Here is a 12277-nt window from a genome sequence, read left to right on the forward strand (position 1 = left end):
GTAGGTCACCAGCAGTTTTTCATTCAGTTGTTGTTTCTTGAGAAGTCTCAGGTAGTATAATCTCTAATGGGCCCTTTTGACCAGTGCTGCAATGTGAGTGCCCCCGGTCAAGTTTACGATAACACTCAGAAACTTAAAACTGGCCACTTGCTCCCCACTGATAAGCAAGGGCTGGATGTCTGATCTATTGCTTCTATAGTCCACTATTAACTCCTTGGTCTTATTGGTGTTAAGGACCAAGTTATTGTCTCCACACCATGAAAGCAACCAGTCCACCTCACCCCCCCACCCCCCGGAGATGAGTCCCACCACTATTGTATCATCTGCAAATTTAGTTATAGTATTGCTAGCGTGACTGGGAATGCAGTCATGCACATAAAGTAAGGGACTCAACACACAACCCTGTGGTATACCAGTGTTAAGAATAAGGGCTGAAGAGATATGATTACCTAATCTGACCCTCTGAGAGCAGCCAGACAGGAAATCCATAATCTAAAGGCAGATTGAATAAGAAAACCCAAGATCCATACGTTTAGACACTAGTCTATGTGGAAGAATTGTGTTAAATGCAAAGCTAAAATATACAAAATTCTCACATACTCTCCCTCCCCCCCGCTCGCTGTTCCAAATGAGCCAGAGCAGTGTGAAGAGTGATAGCTATAGCATCCTCTGTAGATCTATTTGTTCTGTATGCAAACTGGTGTTTATCAAATGTATGAGAAAGACCAGAAATGATGTGCCAACAGACCAATTTCTCAAAACACCTCATGATGATAGAAGTGAGTGCCATTGGTTTGTAATCATTGAGGTTATTGATAGGGAACTTCTTTGGTAGTGGAACAATGGTGGAAGCCTTCAAACAAGATGGAATAGTGGACTGGGATAAAGACTCCAGCCAACTGATCAGCACAGTCTTTAAGCACTCAGCCAGAGATACCACCAGGACCTGTAGCCTTTCTAGGGTTCGCAGCCCTCAAAATGCTTCTCACCTCCTGTTCCTCCACAATGAGGTGGGGGCTACAAAGGGATGGTGGCTATATTTTAGCTGTCTCAAAGTGAGCAAAGAACTGATTCAGCTCCTCTGCCAATTAAGCATTCCTCTCAGCAGGAATGACATTGGTCGGTTGATGGTTGGTAATTTGTTGAATCCCCCACCACATCTGTCTTAAGTTATTACTATAAAAAATATCCTCAATCTTCCTCTTATAATCAGTCTTGGCCTTCCGAATACCTTTCTTCAGACTAGCTCTGGCAACATTATCTTTTTTTAAATTGTCAAGCGATTATAAGATAATAAGTATAAACATAGTTATGAATACATGAAATGGATACATACAGTATAAGAAAAATAAAAGAAACAATAGGACAGAGACGGTAGGCACATTGGTGTACTTATGCACACCCTCTACAGACCTCTTAGGAAAGGGGTGAGGGCAATAGTAGACAGTCTAACGTTAAAGTTTTTGGGCTTTGGGGAAGAAACCACAGTCAGGTAGAGTATTCCAGACATTGACCACTCTGTTGCTGAAGTCATATTTCCTGCAATCAAGTTTGGTGTGGTTTACCTTGAGTTTGTATCTATTGTGTGCTCTTGTGTTGTTATGACTGAAGCTGAAGTATTCATTGACAGGTAAGACATTGCAATATATAATTTTATGTCTTATACTTAGATCGGACTGAAGGCAGCGTAGTTCTAGGTTTTCTAGGTCTAGAATTTCAAGTCTTGTGGCATAAGGTATTCTGCAATGAGTAGAGGAATGGAGAACTCTTCTTGTGAAATATTTCTGGACTTTCTCAACTGTATTAATATCAGATACATAATGTGGGTTCCAGACTGATAAGCTGTATTCAAGTATTGCTCTAGCAAAAGTTTTGTATGCTCTAGTTATTAGTGTGATATTACCAGAGAAAAAGCAACACAGAATTAGGTTAACAATTCTTAATGCCTTTTTGGCTATGTAGTTACAGTGGGCTCTAGCACTTAGATCATTAGAGATGAGTACTCCAAGATCCTTGACAGAGTTTGGATCATAAACAAGGTCTTGACTATTCAGCTTGTATTTTATTTTCTGATTTTTTTTTGCCAATATGTAAGACAAAGCATTTATTTGTTGAGATTTGAAGTTGCTATTTGTTTGACCATTCTGATACATAGTTGAGGCCTTTTTGAAGGATAGCAGTATTGTCAGTGGTATTGAATAGCTTTACATCAGCAGCGAAGAGAACACAATTGCTCTTAATATGATCACAGAGGTCATTCATGTAGAGTATGAAGAGAGTTGGTCCCAGAACACTGCCTTGGGGGACACCACTGTTGACAGGTACAGAATCTGATAGGACACTCCCAATTTTGACCATTTGTTGTCTGTTTAATAGGAATGTTTCTATCCAGTTATGTAGGTGTCCAGAGATACCATAAGGTTTTAGTTTTAGGAGTAGTTTGTTGTGTACCACTCAATCAAAGGCTTTACAGAAGTCTATGTAAATTGCATCTATTGCTTTGCCCTGATCGAGTTGTGTAGTAGTCCATATGTTTTTGCAGTGTAAGAGTTGCAGATTACAGGATAGTTTTTTTCTGAAACCAAATTATTTATTAGAGAGTAGGTTGTTTGTCTCTAAGTGGAGGATAATGGATTGGTTAATAATTGATTCCATGATTTTACAGGTGACGCAGCATAAAGAGATTGGTCTGTAATTTTCAACTAGGCTAGGGTCTCCCTTTTTGAAGATGGGGATGACTGTGGCTTGTGACCATAGGTTTGGCAAGGAGCTGATCCTGAAAGATTTTTCAAAGATTATGCTTAGAGGTTCGGCTATGGCAGTGGGTAGCTTTTTTAAGACGTAGGCACATATTCCATCTGGTCCAATAGATAGAGATGGTTTTAGATTGTGTAGTGCTTTTTCAACATTGTGTTCTGTAAAATTGATATGTATTAGATCATTGTAGTTGTCTGTGGTTCGACTAGGAAATACTGGACATGATCCACTGCTGTTTACAAATACTGAGCCGAAGAATGTGTTAAAGATGTTGGCTTTAATGGCGTCATCATTGCAGTCTTTACCATTAGATCCTTTCAGGGGTGAGATGGACCTTGAGTCTTTTAGTTTGTTGTTTACAAAATTGTAGAAAGCGCAGGTGGAATTGGTGCGTAGAAGGTTTTCCTCTTGTTTAATGTGATAATTGGTGCATTCAGTCTTTATCTGGTGGCATAAATTTTTATATCAGCTTTTGAAGTGGCAACGTGACCAGATTTGTTTTTCTACCAAAGTGATTTCTGTTTGAATTGAAGTTTCCTTATTGTTATGGATAATTTGTTTTTTCTGATTTTGGGAGTTGTTATTGGTACATATAGTTTGATGACTCTTTTGACTTCAAGTAAAAATATGTTGTAATGGTCTTCAACAATATTGCATCCAGTGAATAGAAATTGCCAATCAAGGGATGAGAGATCGTTGTCTATAAGATCATAGTTGCCTTTTTTGAAGTTATAATTGGGGATCCCATCATTATGATGATTTTTGTGTGGACATATGTTGAGACAAAAGTCAGTCATGTTGTGGTCACTGTTGGAAAAAGGTTCTTTAATTTGTATTCCATAAATTTAATTCAAACTATTGCAGAAGATGAGATCGAGGCAGTTGTTAAGTCTAGTATTGTTGGTTACTAGTTGTCCCAGTCCCAGGTTTGTTACAGCATTGTAGAAGGTTGCATGTATGGGTCCAGTTTTACATTCATTTAGGGTCCAGTTAATATGAGGTAGATTGAAGTCACCAAGAAAGATAAAAGCATGTGGGTAGGATGCTGCCCATGTTAGTAGTGAATTTAACTTGTTTACATGTTGTATGTCATAATCAGGGGCTCTGTAACATAGTAAGAACCGAAATGTGATATTTAAGGACAGTTCACAAACGATGGTCTCAGGAAGAGCAAGCTCCTGGGTAACTTGGATGTTTTTTAGATGTCAGGACTTTTTATAGAAGATAGCAACACCACCTCCTCTACAGATTTATAGAAGATAGCAACACCACCTCCTCTGCGGATTTGATCGGTAAACATGATAGTCTCTTACTGTGGTAATGGAGTCAGGGAGAGATGTTTTGAGCCATGTTTCACAGACAAATATGATGTCGAATTTAGTAAGAGGAGAACTTTAGGTATTTTATTTACAAGGCTTCTTGCATTGAGTAGCTTGCATTTAAGGCCAGTTATAGTTGGAATAGAGGTAGTTAGGGGCGTGCGTGCCTAGTTTTGAGTGGTGGTGGATTGGATGAGGTAGGGTTGGATGCGGAGTTGTGGGTTGTGTGACTTACTCTTGGTACAATTAGCAGGTCCTGGTACAATGCACAGGTCCTTCTCTCCATTGTCTAGATATTTTTTGAGTTCTGTGCAGAGTTCACAGGAGCGGATTCTTTGCAGTATGGATAAGTCTGGTCTTGAGCGAAGTTTATTATGGTTGGGATTGGTTTTTGCAATGGTGTTTATTGTATGAATGAATACATGTTTGCTGGACTCATTTTTGCAAACAACTCTACAAAACCTTGAGGCCACCAAGCCGTCACTGTATTTGAACTCAGGGCCATCTCTGGTTATTTCAATTATATCTTCAGGAGAGATGTTTGTTGTACAGCATTTGAGTTGCTTATGATATTGTGAACTTTGGTGATATCATCTGATTCTTGCCCCATCACTGGACTTAAAGGCCTTGGTCCTGTCACGCAAGAAGCACTGGACTTCCTTGGTCATCCAGGCTTCTGGCTGGGATAGATTCTAATAGGTTTATCCACAGTGATAGTAACTGTGTAGTATTTGATATAGCACAGAACAGCTGCAGTGTGCTCCTCTAAGTCAGGGTCAGAGGTGGTATTCAGCAGATTCTGACCAGTTCTGGGGAACCGGTAGTGGAAATTTTGAGTAGTTTGGAGAACCGGCAAATACCACATCTGACTGGAGATTTTACAGTATCCTTCCCATGCCACACCCACAGAACCGGTAGTAAAAAAATTTGAATCCCACCACTGGTCAGGGTCGTAAAAAATATCCCAATTTGTCTTCTCAAAACAATCCTGAAGTTGTTGGGAAGCATCTTCTGGCCAATGCTGGATCACAGCTATGTTAATGTTGGAATCTACCTCCATGGGGAGCAAGGGCCCTTTTGATTGGCCTGCCCCAATGTACCTGATAGATGCACTTGTTTTCAGAGGGTATTTTGAAGTTTTCTGCAGTCTTTAGGCAATCTTCCTAACTGTTTGATTGATTATTACACTGACACTGATTTGAAATTAGCCTTTCTTAAATAACATGTGGATATCAGGTTAAATATTTCTTACCTCCTTTATTATCAGTGATAGTGATTTCATTCTGAATATAGGGGCATAGAATACATTGTTGAAGCAAGCAAGTCACATTCTATGCTTAATTGAATAGCAGTGGTAATTTTCTCATAAAAAGAAGATGCAGAAAACTGCTAAATGGAGGGAGGGCTTTGGGTTGTTTATAATCACATCCCGCAGTTCAGGTGAACCATACATATTCATTATGACCTAAATGTAAAACACCTAATTTATTGGACTTCTGTCTAAAAATTAGGTTTCAGTCTGAGTATTGTTGCAATGCAGTAATGCAAATCACATGTTCTCATTGATATGTAAAACATAATACTGATTCACAATCCAGACACTGTACAAAATCTTATCATATTTCACAAAGTTATTTCTTGCAATACCAACAAAATGGAAAACTTTAAAATATAACAGGAGGCCACCTAAATGTTCTATGTGGGTGTTCATGAATCATATTGCCAGTCACATGATGTTCTACAGTTTCTTATAGAGAGAAAAATCTACCACATGCAGCCAATCAAAAACCAAACAGATGTCACACTCAGCCTACATCACAGCAGCATTTTGCAATACTTGAAACAGAAACATCAAGCCTTATTTAAATTTATTAGATTGACACAAACTTTTACTTTGATTCAATTACCGAATGACTAGATTTTTATCTTTATATGTGAAATGTAAATAGATGCTCTTGTTTAAAATTATTGTCTGCATCTTGCAATGCATCTTGACAACTGAAACAGTAGAAAGCATGGAAAAAGCCTTAATCCACTGAAGTAACAAATACAATTATTTTATTGATATGTTTTAATTGTAAATGAGTTTTGGATTTCAATTTATCTGGCAATTTTAGTTTAAACAAGGTTCTGTAAAGTCCTTTAAGGAATGTTCTAACATGGAGATTCTCAAAATGTAAGGTATAACTCTTTTTCTTGGAGGATTTTGAATAGCTTAGGAGTCGGGCAAAAACATGTTAAAATTCATGAAGCTCCTACTGATAAGTTCCCTGCCATCTTAAACCTTTAACTAATCTTAAAAATGAGCTTCAATAATAATCTATGCCAACAAAAGAATTCCATCAGGTGGGGCCCAGGAGAAAAATCCTTTCCTGCCATAGTTCCTGCCCTCTGTAACATCAAACTGCTTGAGATGAATTATGTACCCATCCTCTTGGCCTTTTGTAGGGTCTTAAAACCTGGGTCTCCGATGGAAGTATGAGAGAAGATTCTACCTCCACCCTGGCCCCCTTCCTTGTCATCTCTGTTAATTTTGATGTTAAAATTTATTAATATTTTAATGTTTATCTTGTTTTTTACTTTGCTGTAAACAGACTAAATTGCCTCTAGGTGAGATGAGTGGCATATAAATTTAATAAACAAACAATCAATCAATCAAATTGGAATTGAAGAGTCAAGGAAAGGCTACCTGCCTAGTATATTTATTTGTTAGATTTGTATATGATTTCATTTAGGAATTCAAAGCAACATATGTAACACATGCTCTGTTTTTTGATACCTTTATCAACAAGAAAACAGAACAGATGAGTAACAATGTGTCTTCAAACAACCACAATTTGCAGGCTGGGGAAGACCCAGCCAAGTAAGTTCTCTTCTCCAAAGTCTGCTCAGTCAACATCTCATAAAATAGTTCACAACACACTGCATACAAAAATCAAATTCCAAGGACAATGTACAATTTTATCTTTTTACCATTCTGATAGAAGTGCCATAACTTATTAGGCAATATAGGCATGGTCTAAAACAAAGAAATAAACAAAAGGGTCTGGAGTTACATAGAAATACTGTAATTGTTCCAAAACACAAAGTATTTTTCATTTTTCTAACCAAGATCTATAAGCAGAACACTATCCTCCCACTTTTATAGGTATATTTATTATCATGAGTTGGGTTTGGGTCACTGGCAAATCTAACTGTCTTCTGTCTTCCTCAGTTACTGCAGCTCTTTTAGTCCTCAAATAGGCTTCTCTTTTTAATCCTGATTCTCAAGTTCTTTCTGAGTTGAAAAGTGCCATGGACATAGCCTTTGGGATCCAAACTTTTTTTTTTTTATCACTGAGCTGCTATTCTTTCCCTTTTCACTCCCAATACTATCTGAACTATTGAGATGATGCTTTAGATAGCAATTTTAAAGAAACCCTTGACTTTACACTTAAATTGTGTTTTACTAGAACTATTCAACTAATTGGATTTATACTCTTACATACACTTTCATTTTTGGACTTCATTTCAACAACAACAAAAGAAGTACTATAAAATTAGTAAGCATTATTATTTCCTCTCTCCAAGGAACTTCCTTATGGAGGATGTGACAAATAGACAGAGATATATAAATAAAAGCAAATATTTCATAAGAAATTTCTATTCCATTTCAGGACTGTTGGTTAGTTAACTTCTTCCAGGAACTTAAAAAACGTTGTTAGGAAGTGAACTGTTTGTGGCCTGCTGTTTTAGGACAGTGATATGGGGAAACTCGTTGTCAATATACACTTTTATAGAGAAGAAAAAAATATAGTAGCCATTCAGGTTTACACAAACTAATATTTTGTCATTGCGAAACACACAGAAATTTGAACCCCGTAGATAGCTTCAGATTTTGCACTGAAATATTGTCCTCTTTGAAGTATTTCTTTAAAAACTTCTGTTTAGAAAATGGATGTTTTGAATGTTTGAAAACCAATTGTCAACGTGCAGTGAAAATGAGAGGAAAAAGTACAGACTACCAAGCCAATTCTTTATGTGGACATTTAATCCCCTTTCACTAACTTCAAAGGCTGGTTCAGATATTCAGTTAGATTTTTTAATGTAAAATTTCCAGTTTATTTATTTTTCTTCTTTGTTCCTTTTATTTAACCTAATTAAATACTGGGTTATTAAAGGGAATATGTTTTCTTCCTAATGTAGTGCCCTTCCAATTACATAGATGGACCAGTTTTAGACAGATGTTTTTCCCTCTTTTGTAGCTCAGCTCCACACAAGACAAAGTAGAACAATCTCAGAGCAGTATATTTTTTTGAAGTAAAAAGTTAAATCAATTACTCTTTCTGCCAGAACCAGAATTATAGAATCTGTTGAAATAAACACCAAGCTACCTAGTTCTCATTAGACATTCACTTGTACAAAGAAATTAGTATGGGGGTGATTTCCCCCTATTATCTTAAGAGCTTATTTACCAATATTTAATGTACATTGATTGCCCCTCTAAGTAGTTTTAAGAGAACTTTTATTAAGTGTAAGTGAAGAGAAAAATGCAGAAAATATTTGCACACATGCCTTACATCCTAATAAAAGTAACATGTTAAATATAACAAGTGCATAGTCACTAATGGATGACATTAATACATTGATATGGTAAGAAAATTTAATGTAAAGCCTAGGTATTTCAGATTTCCATTTGCCTTATTGATTTATTAAAACAGTAACTTAAATGTGATTGTCTATGAAAATAGAAGGGGTAGATCATCATTTTGATCCAATGGCTGCTGAAGTTACCAGTCCAGGCATGCACATGCATGCTCACTGATCTAGTCCTTTCAGGAATTATGTTGAAGATTGCCAGCTGGGCTTCCAGAAGCAATACTGGTTTCATTAATCCATCTAATAGATGCTTTGTAGCAGTAAACAAACAAGTTTTATTTCACTTCTGGAATGGCTCATTAAATCTGTGGTAGGTCGTTGCCATGTGTTAGATGATCTCTCTCTCTCCGCTTGTGTCTGTGTACATGATAAAAAGGTAGGTGCTTCACGCATACGCTTATTGTATCTCTAATCCAAAATTTAAAGCTGTGGCATCACATATAAGGGCACTTCAAAGCTTTCTGCATACTATTCAAGCAAATCCATAGACCAGATGCTGTTAATGTCTAAGAGGAAATAATGCCATGGTTAGCCCCTCTCTTTACTGCACCTGTCAGCACTAATTTTCTCTTCCCCCAAGGTAGAAAAATAGTAAGCTAAAAGTAGTGAAAGGCTGGCCTTTAAAAGCTAAATGAGATATGTACAATGTATAGTTACTTTAAGGGAATAAATACACATGCAAATATGTTTTGTTAAAATATTTGAGCTTGAGTATATTGCAAGGGTGAATATTCACTCAGTGCTGTTGCCTCTTGAATTCATACATCATCTCAAACTTGAATGTAATTGAAAATTGCACTGCTATGACTGAGCTGGGGCAATGAGATAGCCAAAGGAAAGGTTGAAACGGTTCACAAATGGAATCCAGTTTTTCTCTATTATTTTTTGAACTTTACTACATTTTCCTAAGGCTAGAAGCCTTTCCCACCCCCCCTCATTCCCTAAACAGACATGTGTGACTAGAAAAAAGAAATGGGGAACTATACTATTTATTCTGTTTCTCATTTCTTTAAAATTCAGTTTGTCCTACTTACTAAGTTTTAAAATATATTTATTTATATCTAATTTCACTCATGTATATCTGCCTATGCTTTAAAATAATTGTGGAGGCCGTAATCGCTGACATGTACTAAATCAATTCAATTGGTAATCAGATCCTTCCCCAGAAGTATTTTCCCCAGAACTATAAATTTTTAGGGAATGTTCTATTTATAATAGTTTGAAAGTCTATTTGTTTTAATGCTTTGTAAGTGGTGGATTATAGTACTCATGAAATGGCTTATTAAATTTATATCATTTATTCATTCATTCAATATAGTCTTGAGAGTAATCTTAAATGTTTAACTTTTATTATAATAAATTGCATCATTATATCTGCTTTTTTATTTATTGCTGCAGACTTCACAAGAGCATTGTCTGCTGAGAAAAAGACTACAATCAAACTTTGTGACTGACATCTTTGTTCAAAGAAAAACTTGAATTGTCAAAGGACTAACAAAATATTCAAATTCATTATTTTACAGGTCATTAGAAAAAAATATTCCCATTTTTTGGCCTATGTGTATTGTAGCAGAATAGAATGTATGAAAAGCTGGATGATGTGTACAATGAAATTGTGTAAATCAGCCTTTAGTAATCTAATCCTCTTCTGATGGTTTAGATTCAATTCCCATAAACTCCAGACAATATGGCTAACATATATGAAGGGCACCAAATTAGGAAGGCAGATATACAGAGTTAATATATGGAAATCAGTTTGATAGATGAAATTTGCTAAGCCACCATTGACAACATGCAGTAGAGTTGGGTTATCTATTGACAGTTAGTTGGAAATCATGGGAATTATAATTGCAACACATCAAGAAAACACAAAATTAATAGTATTTATCAGTGGTTTTTCAGAGGGCATAGCAGGATTTCTGCTGACACGGTGCCTTTGTTAGAAAGGAAAGTGGCTTTTATTATTTTTAAGGGTGGAAATAGAAGCAGGAGCATCTGGGCAAAAATAGCATTTTTTTAACCCTAACCATCTTCCTCAAAGGAACCCAAAATTATATAAACAAAAGTTGGTAGCTAAATAGCTAAACTGGAATCATGTGGTTTCAAGCTGGATTGTCGGGGTGGAAGGGGTTAGTTGCAGGAGCCTGGTGAAGAGTGGAAACAGGATCAATTTACCTGTCAAAGGCTTCCTGATCCTACTCATATTCAAGGCATTCAGTATTGGCAAATGTGGAATTCAGCAGGGTGCATGTAGCCTGCAAACCAGTCATCTATGGGGAGACGTCTGGATTAACTTTGGTGTGATCCAGTTATGCAGCTTTGGTTCCTAATGCATGGTTAACTTCTTGAAATCTCAATTTAGTGCACTGGACTCCCTCCCTCCCTCCCTCCCTTAATTCCTGTTTAAGTTCTCTGAAGCTTTTTTCCACTATTTTTGAGTTACTTCGATGAATATTAATTTTCTAATTCAAATATTAGTTTGGATTTAACCAGTACCTTATTATCATTTATATTACTCTTTTGCAAATGTTTAGATATTTAATAGATACATCTTCATCTTCCATATACTAAGGCTCCATGCATTTAGATGATCTGTGCTGCCCATTTTTTCCAGTTAGTGACTAACCAGTTATTATAAGAAGTTTAGCTCTCAGCTTTATGGCTCCTTTTAATGGACTGTAACAAACATATTATTTTATGAAACAAAGCAATCAAAAGTGCACTACCCACAAGTCTAAGCCACAGATATAATCTTATTATGCATTAAAAAAACTAAATTTCAATTATGTTCATTTTGATTGTTTGCCTTGACTACACTAGTTTATTAAAATGTGGTCCTAAATATACCACCCATAAAGAAAGGAATCTCAATAATTGTGTATCTTTGCTTTTCATGGGATTGTCCTTAGGTTTTTGTATAAACAGAATTTTGAATGGAGAATAGAATAGAATAGAATAGAATAGAATAGAATACTTTATTGGCCAAGTGTGATTGGATACACAAGGAATTTGTCTTGGTGTAAATACTCTCAGTGTACATAAAGAAAAGGTACATTTGTTAAGGATCAAGAATCATAACATACAGCACTTAATGATAGTCATAGGGTACAATCAACAATCAAATCATACTAGGAAACAGTCAAGTGGGAGGGGATGGGTGATAAGGAGTGGTGAGAAGATTAACAGTAATAGTAGTGTTAATAATAAAAATAATAATAAAAGTAATATAGTTGGCAGATAAAATCCCAATCCTCTTTTCATAAGGTCTTATGGGGAATAAAAGTACATTATTATCCCATCTTCATTATATTGTCAACTTCAATAAATTAAAAATCACCTCAATATATTCTATAGAATAAATTCTATTTTTTTTTATTAATTTAGCACATCCACTGTTAGTGTGAATGTTGTGAATGTATTTCATATAAAATGGCTTTCTGAATTTTGATTGCACTATTCTTTTCTAGTTTTAGAAATAGTCTCAGAGCATATGGAGAAAATTCCAATTTTTTTAAAAAAACATAGTGATCATAGATCTTTGTGTGTTATTTTTGAAAAAGCCA

The 12277-nt window shown here is 35.9% G+C and overlaps 1 protein-coding gene across 1 annotated transcript in view; it reads right to left on the reverse strand.

The window, feature by feature from the left end:
- RUNX1 (RUNX family transcription factor 1) overlaps positions 1–12277 on the reverse strand; it is a 213611-nt gene that overhangs the window by 149398 nt on the left and 51936 nt on the right. The gene's annotated exons all lie outside the window — the stretch shown is intronic.

This window comes from Pseudonaja textilis, chromosome 7 (assembly GCF_049901715.1).
Source record: "Pseudonaja textilis isolate UNSWEBS1 chromosome 7, rPseTex1.2, whole genome shotgun sequence".
NCBI classification, from domain to species: domain Eukaryota; kingdom Metazoa; phylum Chordata; class Lepidosauria; order Squamata; family Elapidae; genus Pseudonaja; species Pseudonaja textilis.